At 38.0% G+C, this 12,848-nt stretch overlaps 1 long non-coding RNA gene across 1 annotated transcript in view; it reads right to left on the bottom strand.

The window, feature by feature from the left end:
• Positions 1 to 825, bottom strand: part of LOC108448465 — a 32,261-nt gene extending 31,436 nt beyond the window's left edge. Inside the window, exon 1 of the long non-coding RNA XR_001864356.1 lies at positions 661 to 825. This is a non-coding gene — a long non-coding RNA (uncharacterized LOC108448465). The remainder of the gene's footprint in view (positions 1 to 660) is intronic.
• Between the last annotated feature and the right edge of the window lie 12,023 nt (positions 826 to 12,848).

The raw sequence follows: 12,848 nt of genomic DNA, 5'->3' as shown, positions 1-12,848 counted from the left end.
TTCAGTCTAGCAGTGATGATGAGGCATTTAAAGCAGAAGTCTTAATTTTGAGTCACTGGTCATTGTACACACACACCTTTTAGGTGGTTAATATTGAGTTTCACAGTATAGATAACATGTTGCAAACTTCTCTGTAGCTATCCAGATCTTCAGAGAGAGAACCTATCTAGCTAGCATTGACATTTAGAATATGTTAATTGTTTTACTTCTCCCTTATTTTTGACAGCTACAGTTTAAGAACAAACTTTGATATAGCCCATTACATGCCTGAGGATATTTTTAAAAAGCAGTTTGGGGAAAGAGGAAGAGAATGAATACATGAAAATAAAGCCTGATCTAAATTAGTAATTTACGTGTTCCCAGATGTTTCCTCCTTGAGATCTTGCATAGGGCAACTGTATCAGATCACCTGTAGTTTAAGGTTTTCAGTTTGTCACGTAATCTCTCCTCCTTTTTCATAAACTGATCTCATCCTTTCCAGAATAATGTTTTTTTCACTTCACATCATCTGTACAAACAAATAAGTATTCCCTCCTCCACAAACACCAGCACATGCTCACGCATGCTTCTCTCTTTGGTCTGTATAAGGTAGCTTGGCACCAAAAAAAATGTGATTAAGTTTTAACAAGTGTCAAAGCCAAGTGGTTCACAGATGCTTACCTGGAGATCAGAATGAAGTTTAGGTGCTTTCTGAAATTCAAATTAGCAAGCATCATTCTTCCTGCCTTCTACCACACTTCAGGGAATGTTTGATCTGCAGAGAGAGAATGAGACACAGAAAATGATCAAGTGAGAAACCTCCAGGATCCAAGGGCTCAGACTTCCCACTCCCCAGCATTACCACTGTCTCTGGGAGCATGTGAATAATCATGTTACTCTTGCTTACATGGTCCTATTGCAGGGCACTAATGTTGTGTACTGTAGAACAGAATTAATCATAAATATTTAGGTCAAGGATTTCAGCATAGAACAATAGTACCATTAACAATTCAGAATGCTGCCACTGAAAGTTATTTTTGACACCATCAGCTGGAAGTGAGCAGACATGCCTTTATTAAGTTGTAATCTATCATTTGTACTACAATATCAATGCAAAAAAAAATAACCTCTAAGAGCATTGATCAGAAAATTAATAATCTTTTTTTGTTTGCTAAAGCACAAATTTTATAAAGGCTCTTGAGATCTCATGTTACTGCCATGTTGCCCAGAAATGAAAGACATTGCAAAGGAAGGAAGGACATCTAATATCTCATGACCTCCATGGGTTCTCTAATGTTAAAAATGCTAAATTTAGGTAGTTTCTGTATCAGGAAAAAAAAATAAATAGATTAGAATATGGAAAGTGTATTTTATACATCAACTTCAATACGAATTTTACACTATACATAATGGTCTGAACTAATGTGTCTATGCTTACCTATATCTACCCTTCACAAGTCTCTAATACACTATTACACAAGTGCTTGGAAAAATATGTCAACAACCGTAAACAGTAAAAGAGTTGCAATAGCAAATTGCAGTATGTGTGCAATAGATCTCCTTTCATTTTTAACTGAAAACTATTAAGTCCAGTGAACTGTATGACCTGCATCCTTTGCCCACCTGAGTATCCCATTAAGCTGCAGCTGGCATATTGCAAAGGGAAAGAAAGAAAAAATGAAAAATAAACCAAGTATCAGGAAAATAGGAACTGTACAAGAAGCAGGTTTTTTCCTCTTGCTTGTGCTCAGTCAGTCCTGTACCATCAGTCTTCTACCTTCACAGCTTCTATGTTTGTATGCCCAAATATGAACAGTCCATCATCCAATCTTACACTGAGCCAGGGGCTGGGTTTTAACCAGTTTTAACTGCATAGACTGACCTTTGGTCCATTCACACACATTTTAAATACTGACTTCCTTCTCCTGTCACAGGACAGAAAAAAATGGCATCTAGTTTATATAGGATCTTCCAATTTTATACTGGCTTGCTGAATTTGGGATTAATCCTTTCTTGAATATTGATGCAATTTTGGATATTGATATAAGCAATGTAAAAAGTAAATGGGACAGGGGAAGAAAACGCACCATGAAGTCTTTATCTCTTCTGTGTGTTTTTCCTGTAGTTCTGCAGCTTTGTTTTCAATCCCTCATGAAATTGCTCAAGGACCTGTTACACCAAGTCCTCACAAAGGAGGCAGTGGTGTGGTCACACAACAGATACATGGCACACAGCAGAGGAACCTTTTCCCAGTGACTCTTCCTGGTTGAAAGATGGACTAAATGTAGCCCTGTCAAACCATGCTGCATCTCATTCCCAAGTGGCCTGTTTTCCTACTCACAGAGTAAGGACAAAGGGGAATTAATACATTTGAAACCACGTATGCCTCTTATTGATAATAAGAGCTCATATATATGTAAAAAAGAGGTACAATTGTTAAGTCTTATTAACAAAGAATCAGTCTACTGTGACCGGCTAATCAGTTTTATATATACCCATCCTTGGAAGTGTTCAAAGCCAGGTTGGATGGAGCTCTGAGCAGCCTGGTCTAGTGGAAGGTGCCCCTGCCCATGGCAGGAGGATTGGAACTGGATGATCTCTAAGGTCCCTTCCAACACAAGCCATTCTATGATTATGTGATTCTATGATTACAGGGTGTGCTGTGTACCCTAAAATCTTTGGAATGACCCTCTAACTTGTCTTTGAGTGCTGCTAATTTTAATGTGGCTATTTTTGGTAGACAGCAGTAAGATCTGAGTGCTTTCTGAAAAATACAACAGGATTTAGAGTAATGAAGGGTCCAGATCAGAAGACATTGTTTTTTACTTTATTTTTGTTTTTTTTCTTTGGCATAATCGACAATCTATTCTTTTAGACTGATGCAATCCATTCAGAAAAGGTATCATAGCAGTAAGCTTGAACTGCAGTGCAAAAAAGCAACAGTCACTGTTTCTGCCTTGTACTAAAGACTTTTTCCAAATATACATATATACATATATACATACATACCTACATACATAAATGCCTTTATTTATAGCTCTGTTGAACTACAGAAGTGAAGAAAGAGAAAAGCACTGAATAATTCATCAAATTTTCTTTCTTTATCATGCAGGTCCAATTTTTCCACATAAACATATTTAAAAAAACTGAATTCTAAAAAATTGTTAATATTAAAGATGTAACTACAGGATTTCACACAAAAACAGTCTTGCTAGTCAGCATTGGTAGTTTCTGTGACTTCAAGCTAGAGACAGGCTTGCAGATCTGAGGCAGCCATCCCTGTCTCTGTGCCTTTAGTCCACAGTCCAAGGACTAGAGGTCTCATCCTAAGCAGAGATCTAAAACCATCTGAATACACTACAAAAGTATCTATTTCTCTCACCAGAAATAAGGAGAGCCTGAATAACTATCTCAGGTATGGATATGTACCCCACAGATGTTTAAAGTCATGATAGACTAAAAATCTGCTGTGGCCAGTCTCTGATAAACCAACGTACACAATTTGAATTATGGCTACAGAAAAAGTGTCAGACAAATGCATAAAAATATTCAAGACTGTTCTAAATATCCTGTTACCTTCAAGTCACTGCAGGCAATTCCAGTTAAAATGTGTTCTCTGGGAGTACTGAACCAGACCCATTGCAAATTTTATATATCAATGAAACACTCTTATGACGGAAGAGCTTTGAATTGACTGCAGCGAAATTGAGCCTTATGCAGAGAAAATCCTTGCTATAGCGTTTACTAATTTAGCTTGCAAGGCTGTGTTTAAAGAGATATTAAGAATTAACTAGCATGTTCTCTATTTGTGGACTATGTGTGTAATTCCCCAATCTGAAAGAGGAGTATATATATCTAAAAATAAAGCTCCATACACAGCTTCCCAGTAGACAAATGCTTACTCACTTAAAATGTATGTTTACTTAAAATTTTGTTCCCTGGGATGGCCTAATGAAATATACATTTCATTTTAGCAGGGATTCCCAAAGGAGTCAGCTGCCAGACTGTCTTTTTCTAGCTCCTTCCGTGCGAACTATGTAAAGCAGGACACTAAATCTGCAATAGCAGGCAACACTCAGGAATTAGTGTTTCAGCTCTGTTTATGCTGGCAGTGCCTGAGGAGTACCTGGATCTAAACAATTCTGTTAGCACATTGATAATTCATTCCTAGCAATTTGTTACCTGACATTAATTTCCTACAAAACCATAGTATCTAAACATGCTCCACGTAAAATCACTTTTAGGAAAGTCAGAGGCTAGGAGGAAATGACTGAGTGAAATTTCCCTATTTATGAATGCTTGCAGTATTTTGGCATCCCAAATTCCTGCAAAACCCTCACAGATTAATTTTAGCTGCTTTTGTCTTAGGCAATGGAGATATTCATTCTTCCAGGTAAAAATCAACCTTAAATTCTGTCCCACATTCTGAAACCATGAAGACAGATTAAGAAAACAGACTTAAGAAAGTTAAAAAGTATTGCATAAAGTTTATAACTACCAGTGACTTAATACCATACATCAAATATAGTCATACAGACCATCTCCATTGTTAGATAGAGTCAAATATCTATATGCCACATGAAAGGACATGTGTATGAAGAAACATTTATGGTATAAGTTTTTCATGTTCTGAATGAGTATAATATTTTCTTTATATGTTATATAAAATATTGTTTTGTAATTATATATTATTTATATTGTATATTTATTTTTATTTCTATTATTATAAATCCTTCAAAATCAATGTCACAAAAAATCAAAACAATAAAAGTACATTACAAGCCTTTGGTTGAAATAAAGGACAAGGAAATAGTAGTATACTTTTTGTATAAGAGTCCTAAAGACCTTTATATCAGGAGTCATTTAAAACTAAATGACTCCTGATCCAGGCACCACTGGCTACAAGTAATACCAGCCAGGAAAATTAATCTCTATGAAATGATAGTGAAAAAACATTTTTAAATGTACTCTTTTCCATCAAAGCCTTTCACATGGTAGATGTCTTGAAAGAGTTTGACTGAGCTGACAGACAGATCTGAATCTCTCACTCAACAAATATAAATCAAGATGAAACTATAGCTGGTTTTATAGAAGAAAATAGAGGTAAACTCCAGAGACAACTATGGTTTCTAGAGACGAAATAAATACACTTAGTTATGAAACAGTTGGAAAATACCAAAGAGTGAAACTCTCCTCAGAGCTTTTATCCAGCAACTAATGGTGAGTGGCACTTCCTACAGGGAGAGAGGAAAGTGGGCTACTCATAATATTGGTAAATACAGGATGGGGTTCTGCTCAGTCTTTCAGACCTGACAGATTTGCTGCATAGCTATCTATATCAAAACATGTTGAAACTGTAGGATAAGAAAACAGCATATTTTTTAGACTTTTCTAAATTGGACAGGGCTCATAACAAAGGAACTACTTAAAAGGAAAAGAAATTTAAAGGAGGTAGCTTAGAAACAGGATAGGAAAACAAATAAGAAAGAAAATGTTAAGCAATTTTTAAATTTATTTTAATTTCATATTCTGGCTCTTTGTAGCCTAAGTGAGGTATTTACAGAAAACCCTAGAGGTCAGGACAATTTGGCTCTGAAAGAGGAAAAAGCTGTTAGTTTTGAAAGAGAACATCAAGAGGCAGCGAGATTCGTCATGAGAAAGTTATATGAGAATCATTTTGCAGATTTGAAGTGTTGAATAAATACACGACAGCACTCTTCTGTTTAAAAGTGTTATAAAAAACCTTCTGACTCTTCCAAAACAGATTGCTGGAGCCATACTTGTCCCCAGCCATGCCATGTGTCATATTCAATTCCCCTGCAGAGACACAGCAATATCAGCTACACAACTTTAGGCTAAGGAAGGAAAGAATCTCTCAAGCTTTACCAGCAGGTGATCAGATATCGTACCAGCCTCCCCCAAGGTGATGGCGATCAGCAGTCACATCTTTCCCCAGGACAGCACACAGCAAAATCCATCTGTCTCCCAATCATAATATTTATCACCTCAGTAAAAAGATAAGGACATTTTGTTAGCAGAACGGTCACCCTTGTGACTGAAAAAGGATTTGCAAGACTGAACTGTAGTTGTTTCATAAATATAGACAGTTGTTCCTTATAACTGTAGCATCAATGCCTAGTTTACTCAAATGAAACCATTTATCTCCCCTTAAATGCAACGAGCCCATTATTTTTTCTCTTCTGAGGCTGCAGATTGACAGTACTGAGATGACATGGTTATCTAAAAAAAATTAGACCCTGCTTCTTGTCCTGTTTCCAGCTGGGATAGAGTTAATTTTCTTCCTAGTCCTTTGGGTTTGGTTTTAGTATGAGAAGAATGTTGTCAACAAAGCAGTGGTTTAGTTGTTGCTCGTAGTGCTTACTTTAAATCAAGGACCTTTCAGTTACCCTTGCCCTGCCAGTGAGGAAGGGAACAGGAAGCCAGGAGGGAGCATGGCCAGGACAGCTGATCTGAACTGGCCAAAGGTATAGTCTATACCATAGAACATCTTGCAGTACATAAATTGAGAGGAGTTGGCTGGGAGGGGCTGATTGCTCTTCCGGGACAGTCTGGGCTCTAGTCAGTGGGTGGTAAGAAGTTGCACTGTGCATCACGTGTCTCTCCTGAGTTTTATTTCTCTAGTTTTGTTGTCTTCCTTTTCATTATTGTTGTTGCTGTTATTACATTTTATTTCAGTTATTAAACTACTCATTATAACCCACAGGTTTTATCTTTTTTTCTGATTCTCCTCCTCATGCCAATGGGGCCATGGGGTGAAAATTGAACATCTGCATCGTACTTTGTTGCCAGCTTGGACTAAACCATGACATTTTTTTTTCCCCTCCTTGGAATTTATTTCCACCTCCACACCACCCCAGGCTGCACAAGTGCTAACACCACCTATTTCTCTAAAGGATCAACTCCTCCGTCCAATTTACCAAGCAGCTGCAGCTGGTCAGGGGTGCAGAGGTAATGTGGCCAGAGAGAGGAAGAGGGAAGCAGCCAGGGCAGGGTGGCTCTGGCAGCCAGGAGGGCTCAGATGTCTCACACACAACAGCTAAACCCCATAACACTTCTTCAGTTTGATGACACTGTCCCATAAGAAGCCCAAGTAATTAGAGACCTGAGATTTTTAGTTGCATATGTAATTGTGTTATTAAAAAATCAAGTAACAAAAGCTGTTACAACAAATCATTTATAAGTTTATTAGATTTATGACTAAAATTTCATTGAAAGAGCAGATACAAGACAAATGTTAAAAGAACTATACTGAATAAACACATCCATATCTACTGTAACTAGGTATCTACTGTAGTACTGCCATGGTATTATTATTTTGTCTCTTATGCTAAGAAAAAAATAATAATAATCTGCCCTGATAGCATTTCTACTTATCTTAATAGATATATAAACACCTTAGTTCAATTTCTGCATTAAATCACAATTAAGAAAAAGCTGCTTCTTAAGTTTTACCTCTATTAACTTTTGCTGGATTGCTGTAGTCTTCATTACTGTTGTCCCTCAAAATATCACCTTCACTTCAACTGTAAATAGCCCAGGAAAATAGTTCAAACCTTAAAGGAAAACTTCCAAAGAAAAGATATTTTTTCCCTCATAACTGAGACCTTTCCCAAGGGAATAGGCCACTTTTGGGAGTGTTAGTGCTTCATGTTTGTAGCAATGGAAAAAAAGTGTACAGAAATAATGGGTTGGCTGAGTTTATTATGAAAGGATTGCTCCTATTAGGAGATTCAGGGCAAATAATAGTCAAGATAAAACAAAGTTATGTGGGGAAGCTTGGAGAATTTGTACGAGTTTCAATATCTTTGCTTCCATCTTCTAAATTGCCAATTGTCAAATGTCATTACTGCTCAGGCTGCTGGCTGCTCATTTGATTACAGCGTAGCTCCCTCTCTGGAGCATGGCTCTGTCAGTGTATGAAATCATAAAATGTCCTTGTGCAGGTGCAAAAGCTCGGGAGAGCATGAAGACGATAATTAAAGTATTTTGTTGCCTTTTAAATACATAGTTACATCTACAACAAAACACAGAAATACTAAGCTGTTTGCTTCTATTTGTCCTTAAAGGATTTGAGGCTGCATGTTCATCAGTAGTTGCCAAGAGTTCTTGCACAGTTTAATACTAATTTATGATGAAGCATACTAAATGAACCACAAGTTATTTAAGAAAATGAAATAAGGAAACTTTTTGAGGTTTTAGTAGGAAAACAGACTGGAGTGCGAGTAGTCTGATGTAAATGAATAGATGGCTTCAATGAAAATGAAAGAGAAGAAAACTCCCTCCTGGGGTTCATTATGCCTCTTGAGCTGTTGGTAGTAAAGTTAATTTTTAAATGCTTTGAGGTGATTAAGAACTCAGGCATCACTCTAAATGTAAATAAGTCCTGTTTCATTTCCTTGCAGTTAACTGATTGCAGCAGTCACCAGCTACTTAGCTTGCTGATGTATTTGAGATCTGTAGTCTAGTTCATAATTAACCCTCTTCATATGAAGTGAAAATGTTAGCAAGCCTGTTGTTGAACATATATAACCAGGATGTGACATATTCACTCACAAGGGAAATAGAACGTTTATATTTGTAAATCATGAGGGCACCATTTGAAGAAAAAGTATCACAGAACAAAAACCAACATAGAAATTGAGTTTGTTTCCTTTCACACTGGATGCAGCTTAAAAATGCAACCAAAATATATGCAGTTTAGAACCTACAGCATAAACAGATGAATTATTTATAGTAAAGTTAAGAAAACCAAGCTTTTAAAGCTTTACCTCTTCCTCCCCATCAGGTCTACTAAATAGAAAATTTCAAGAATCTGTATATGAATATCACAAATGAAAAATCTCAAATGATAATCCATTTTTGTAATGCATATATATACAAACAATTAAGAATTAACATGAATAATCTTGCTCAAGGCAGTGACTGGGACCCTTGAAATCTGTATTATCATTCCTATAGCTGGAATTGAGATAGTTTCGTGGCTAGGCAAAAGCTTCAGAAGTGACTAATTCTGTTCACCAGTTTGTAATTACCTAGCGTAGGACATTCTAAGCCATAAACTGTCAAAATAGCTCTACTGGATACTGAAATAGTGAGGCAACCAATACTCATCTCTGGGACAAGCTCCCCAGCTTGTGGCCATGGATCCAAGCCTGTGGGGGTTCCAGAGGCGTTTGGACAATGCTCTTACGTAGTCTTACTTTTAGTTTGCCTTGTGTGGAGTCAGGACTTGTACATGATAACCCTCATGGGTCCCTTCCAAGTCAGGATAGTCTATGATTCTCTCTAGAATAAAGATACAGGCTTTATTAAAACAACACAGGTCTTCAAGTAGTCCAAAGCCCAGAAACATTGGGTTCAAATCATAGCCCCAAAATCTTGTAGTGAAACATGTCTATCACCTGCTACCAGGCTTCTTTGTGATCCACAAAGGCATCTGATATTTGTCCAAACATACTATAAATACTTAAATATTTCAAGACAAAGGGAGACCTACAGAGACTTCTAGTTCAATGTCTGCCTGCTAAGTCAGTCATTTCACATGTTTAGTCAAATCAAATTTAAGCCCTTTGTTTAAACTCAATTCCTTTTATTAACTTGAACACCAGAAGAACTGTCAAAGGAAAATGTACACAAAATAGACATGAAACTTTCATAGGTCCCCTCTAAATCAAAAAGCCAGAAAAATCTCACATCTGATAGGTACACATTGTCGCTGTTATCCCCAGAGAACGACAAAAATCACGATGTAAATCCAGGTCAGATGGTATGGCCGAAGCAAGGGCTCCGCTCCCTTTAATGAGAAGCTCATCTTTTATAGTGTGGTTTGCAATAAAGAAATTACATGATTGCCCTATTCACCCACCACCTCTCAAGGTGATAGGTTGAGCAGTAAGACACCCATTTCCAAATATTATTCTCACAAGACTGAAAACAATTCCACTGTTCCCACAACAACCTGCAGGTGTAGAAATGGTTTACATTCTCTCAAACTGCTGTCCATCCAGTTCGCATGAGAACAAAAGCTTTCACAGAGAAGCTGTGAGAAGCTGGATTTCTCTAACTACTTTCTTATGAGAAAGAAAAGTTTCACAGGAAAATTCCTCTTCCAGCCCTTGCTAGCATCCACAACACATTTGCCTTGCAGAGAAAGAGATTGTGCATGTAACCATGGCAGATCAGAATGAACAAAGAAGGAAAGTAAGATCCATCAGCAAGTAAACTAGCGAGAAACTGGTAATTTCCAAATGAATAGCAAAATGCTGAAGTCATTATAAATAAGGTCTACAGAAATGCAGTTGCTCTTTTCCCAGAACAGGTATTTAACCCCAAACAGCTGAAGTGGAAGAGGGAGAAATGTCCTAAACCAGTTAGGATAAAGACTTCCTAAAATTGCTGACAGTCTGAGCTTAGGTAGAATCTGCACCACCTAGAATCCTATTTCTGCTCCAAGATTGTCACAAATTCATTAGTCAATTTACTGAACCAAAATTGACTACAGCCATTTTGGAAAGAAGATCTTTCCAGTGAATTTTACTCCCAATTTCCATTCTCCTACTGAAAATTTTCACTCAACCTTGTTTTCAGATTAAATATTTCATTCCAGTCTTACCTGACAAACACCTTGAATACGAATTAACAGCTGGATTGCTAATTCTTTCCCTCAAGAAACTACAAAACAATATAGTAATATCCAGCTAATGAGTAATCTTTCACCACATTTTAACTACTAGCTTTTACAAAAGCTACCAGAAGAGTTTTTCTTCTCCCCTGCTCTTCTCCAACTTCTATATCAAATTACAGCTAGTATTACTTATGTGTCTATACCTCACACTTGTAGCTAGAAGAATATAGGGAGGGGAAAGGGGTTGATCCAGTCGTTTATTAATGTCAGGGAGCTTCAGGCTAGATCTATTCAGTGGGGGAGAAACATTGTTATTGCTCTCGGTAAATTGGGGCATGTCGCGTCAATCTTGCAAACAAAATTCTCCAGTTGTTCACATTTGCTAAATAAAGGTTCTCTGGCCAGCTGCCTGCTGACAGCCACAGAATTACAGCAGCAAGAAACATTGCATATCTCTCAGGCACCCGCAGGGAAAGCAATGTTGCCCCATAAAAAGGTTCACAGCATTTCCAAGTAGTAAACAAAAAGGCACGAAGGAATCACTAGAAAACACACTTGAAACAGGAGTCTGATTATATAGTTATATACACATAATATTTGTAAGGAGGAGCTGGCTGTAACATCTCCAGCAGGCAAGGTCTTTTCTTTACTTGAATTCCATATCCTAAATATGGTTGACTTCATAATTTATTTTTTAAATTATGCCAAGTTTGGAAGTTAGGCTTGAATATACCTGTACATGGATATGTGTATTCAGCGATTGTGAAGATGCAAATTAATCTATGATATCTAGATTATAACCAGAAACTGATCTTTGAAAATAACTCTCAAAGCAAGGTAATACCTGCCAGACAGCACACTTCGATATTCATTTTAGCAAGCACAGCAGTTACTTACTTCTATGTTTGAAACTCAGGCCCTCTACTTTAAAATCACTTCAGAATTCTACATCAATGCCCTTATTTGAATCACATTATTAACAGGAGGATGTTCTCTCAAAGGCCAGAGTCATAGCCCATAATAATACCAATCAATAAATGTGGATTTAGAAAGGTAATTTCTGCTACATTCTGCTTACCAGGGATCTGATAAAAACTTTCAGTAACTGTAGCACCCCATGAAAAGCTATGCAGGCCAAAAGCAGGTAATTTTGCTTCTTTTGCTCTGAATTTTTCATAGGGCTTCTCTTTTGTGTGCTAAATGAGGACAGACTCTTTGCATGGAAGTTCCCCACCCCTCAGTCTCCTCCACACACTATGACAGACCCATTCCCACAGAAAACAGATCACATTCACTGTTTTCCTCCACAGAATCATAGAATGGTTTAGGTTGGAAGGGACCATAAAGATCGTCCAGTCCCAACCCCTTGCTGTAGGCAGGAACGCCTTTCAGTAGACCAGGTTGCTTCTCTCTGGAGCTGCTCAGTAACAGGCAAAAGTGAAGCTAAAAGTCTTCTCATCTCACTGACTGCCAAAGCAAAAGTAGTGAAAATCCTGGTAGGCCTTTTCACCCATCTGGATGGTCAGCTTAAAGCAGAAGCAGTCAGGAAGCCACACAGCAGGTGGATGGACATGAGAAGGGCAAGGTCCTCCCTGTGCTGTGGAGCAGGAACCGCAGTCCTGGGGTGTGTTCACTGGCTGCCCTCACAGCTGAATCCAAGACACGGCCAGCTCCGCACTGGGAACAGGGTACTCTCCCCTCACTACTCCCTAAAAGCAAATAGTCATCCCAAAAAACATATATTATTTTAAGCCTTTAGATTTTTAGAGCAATCTTGTTTTTCATAGAGCTGAAAAAGGTGTCTAACCAGTTTTGAAAGTTCGCAAATGGCAACCAGTATGAAGTGTACAAACCTACAGTAAGTGCTGGCACCTTGGTGTAGTTGAAATAGTCAAGTATTCTTTCACAATACCTTGGCATGGATCACAATTTTCTTCATTGTACCACTTCATTAACCTTTCCCATGCCTTACCTGTCTGGGGTAACAACACGTGCTTGTTCAGAGTACTGCTGACATTAATAATGAAATGCAGTAAGAACAACATCCCTTCAGAAGGGCAGGAGCACCCAGCCTTGATGCAGTGCCCAGGTTTGGCTTCCCCAAGTGAAACTCTGGGGGGACACTCAGCCTCAGCAGCCCTCAAGTGCAGAGCATTAGTGGGTGCTCAGCACCTCTCACAGTATGAGCAAGACTGAGCAGCTCCAGCCCACACTGACTGCCTGG

The sequence above is a fragment of the Corvus brachyrhynchos genome, unplaced genomic scaffold, assembly GCF_000691975.1.
Source record: "Corvus brachyrhynchos isolate BGI_N302 unplaced genomic scaffold, ASM69197v1 scaffold167, whole genome shotgun sequence".
NCBI lineage: Eukaryota > Metazoa > Chordata > Aves > Passeriformes > Corvidae > Corvus > Corvus brachyrhynchos.
This window is presented reverse-complemented; position numbering and strand designations above follow the sequence as displayed.